Raw genomic sequence first — 3,136 nt, forward strand, 5'->3', positions numbered from 1 at the left:
TTGTTAAATAAAGTTTCCCTTTTCTAAAAAAAAAGTACAGTTCAGTTCTTTTGATGTTTCAATGTACCATCGTATCTGGATCCTATATTGTTGTATGGTGCAGTGTGCAAGCATTGAATCTTTCTACCTTTTATTTTCCACGAGTGCCAAATTTGGTTCCTGTATAATGAGAGATCTGATCTGTGCTAACTTGGATTTGCAGACTGTTGACAATGAAATTGTGCTTTGAGAACCAAAAACAAAAGAACAGAGTCCTGGCGAGGTGACACAGTTTAACATTTCTTGAATTGTATTACTCCCTCCATTCTCTTATGATCAGCCCATTTCCTCTTGGCACAATGACCAAGGAAATCAACCTTACTTATCATCTAATTAATGTAATACAAGGCTTTTTGCTAGTTCTCCAATATCTTTGCTAGAAACTCCTCGTTACTGGTGCTATTTATTGTCATGGTCCTTATCAATAGCAAATAGGACTATCATTTGTGAATTTTGAAATTTTAGAAATAGGACTATCAAAAGAGAATGGAGGGAGTACCTATTATAATTTCATGCTTATCTAAGTTGTAGATTACTTCCAGTGGTTTCTTCAATTTCTAGGAACTGACCGCCCATTCCTCTAATATGATTTTCTCTTTCCTCATATAGGGAAGCATCGATATTCTTTAGAAGTACCCTGTGCCAGAGTGTGACATCTGGTTTATCAAATTTTCGTGTGATTTTCACTTTAATCAGTTGGCCATAGGTAATATTTATCACATGGGCTGTTTTCTGACATAGTGCTTGTATGCTGTTCTTGCTTGCTTCATAAATTTCATACACCTCAACCTCAAGTTATGAAGAGGTTTCTGCATGAAAAAAGTTCACACTTATATATGGCTGGCTTTTTATAGAATATTTTCTGATTGCATATCTGAAAAGTTAGTACTCTAGTAACCATCCACCGCTTCAAACAGGAAATCGTGAAGGCAAAATCTATGTGTGGGAAGTGCAGTCCTGTCCTAACTCTAGTAATCTTGACTGCAAGAATTTCAGTTATCCTTCTCTACTTGTATTGGTGCTAAGTAATGCAATTCTTATGGTTCTGAATGCAAACACTACATCATTTTCAGGCTATATAACCAACAATGCAAATCTCCAATAAGGCAGACTGCAGTGTCCTTTGATGGAAGGTACTTCACTCTAATGCTCCTCTTGGAGTATTGCCAATTCTAGCTTTTCTCCCCTTTTTATTCTGATGGAGAAATTTTCAATTACATGTAATTTGCTTGCTTATTTTCTTTTTCTGTTTTTGTGTTGGATTGATTACGAATGTGATGTCGTCTTCTTTTTTTCCAGCACGATCCTTGGAGCTGGTGAGGATGGCACCATTTGGAGATGGGATGAAGTGGATCATGCGAGCGCCAAAAACTGAAGCAAGTGAGGGTCTTCGTTGTTGCGGCGAAGGAGCCGCCGGAATTGCCTCGCCGTTTGTCTCTTCGGCCCGTGCGCCGTCCCTTCGCCTCGCTTGCTGCCTCTTCGCTTCTCTTCGGGCGGCTTCGAGCAACTCCGGCCTTCGCTCGGCTTACTTCACAAATTGTCCTCCTCGCTCGACGCCGAACGCCTTCGCCGATGGCCTTCGCTCTGCAACGAAGGTGGCATCCCCAACAGTAGCCCCTCGAGGCTTCGGTCGCCCCTTGGGGCTATCGAAGGCTCGATCATCCGTCGCGTGGAACGCGGCCCGAAGCGCCACCCTTCGGGCGTGCGAGCGTGCGAGGACGTCCTGTATCTGCGGAGTCAAAAGGAAGGGCAAAAAGAAAACTTGTCGTCGAAGTTAGGTGTTGGTTATGTATTTTTCAGTTTTTGATCAGATTATTTTTGTAGGACAAAAGGTATGGATAAGTTTTTGTGGAAAAGACGCTGCTGTCCCGCGGCTCTTCGGATTCTGCTTGTTTTGAGCGTGGGCAATTTCGACATTTCCCACTCGCAGTGCGCTCTCCCATGCGTCACGGCCGGGGGCCTGGCACTATATAAGCCGACCCCTGGGGGGCGAGAGCTCACCTCCCCCACTCCCCCGCCATTCAGCCCCCCCAGCCCCTTGTCATTTCTCTGCTCTTGCTCTACTGGACCTTCACAAGGCTCGGGCTGGCTGTTTTTCTTCGTTCACATTCCTCGGGCGCGACGGATTCTTCAGAAGAAATGTTGTCCCGCGACAGAACTCGTCTTCCTCCGATGAAGGTTATCGGCAAGAGCTACATGACCCGGGGCATGATTGAAGACCTGGAGAGGCGAGGTGTACTTGGAGTTGGCATGGCGCGGCCTCCTCCAGAAGGAGAGATTGAAGCGAAGCCTAACCATGACGAGGTCGTTGTCTTTCGTGACTTATTCATTGCGGGTCTTCGTTTCCCGCTGGACCCGGTGGTGGTGGAGATATTCAAGCTCTTCGACATGTACACCCACCAGATGACGCTGACAAGCTTCGTTCGGCTGAACCTGTACATGTGGCTATCGAAGACCTACAAACTGAAGCCTTCCGCCACAGGCTTCGCCCGCCTCTTCAGGTGCCACTATCAGCCGAAGATGGTGTTCGTGAAGCACAGCGAGGATGCTGAAGCTATGGAGGCGGATCCTCAATTCGGCGTTTACACAAACGCTTTCCACACCCAACTACCAAGCCCGGTCGTAGCTTACCGCAACAGGTGGGGCGCGTGGCAGACGATGTGGTTCTACCACAAGGTTCCCCTCGAAGGACCGTCCGGGACTCATCCTTTGGTGGTGAAGGAGATTGGTTTTCTTCCGGAGCAGCCTCCGTCCATGGAGGTTGACGAAGGGACGAAGGAGGCGAAGGCTCACATCGCGATGCTACACGAGGTGTCGAAGTTGTTTTCGACATGAGATATTGTTGAGGAATATGTCGCTTGCAAATGTTTTCCCATTCACGAAGGTTGGTCTATAATCTCGTGGGCGGGAAGGGAGAAGCGTTTGGGCGGCCTTCCGATGCCCAACTTCTCTACATCTTTCGGGATCACGAAGGAAGGTTAGCCCCTGGCCATCTCCTTTTTTTTTTGATATAATTCGCATTATGTGCGCAGGTGTTGATCCCGTGGCCGTAGAGATGCTTCCGGACGAAGCCATTGGGGTGGAGGCTGCGAAGGAG

The 3,136-nt window shown here is 47.2% G+C and overlaps 1 long non-coding RNA gene across 1 annotated transcript; it reads left to right on the top strand.

Moving 5' to 3' along the window:
- Positions 1-200: 200 nt before the first annotated feature.
- Positions 201-1,002, top strand: LOC120676312. The gene is made up of 3 exons (XR_005675768.1): positions 201-262; positions 649-745; positions 957-1,002. It is a non-coding gene; the product is annotated as an uncharacterized LOC120676312 (long non-coding RNA).
- Positions 1,003-3,136: the final 2,134 nt, after the last annotated feature.

This window comes from Panicum virgatum, chromosome 5N (assembly GCF_016808335.1).
Source record: "Panicum virgatum strain AP13 chromosome 5N, P.virgatum_v5, whole genome shotgun sequence".
NCBI classification, from domain to species: domain Eukaryota; kingdom Viridiplantae; phylum Streptophyta; class Magnoliopsida; order Poales; family Poaceae; genus Panicum; species Panicum virgatum.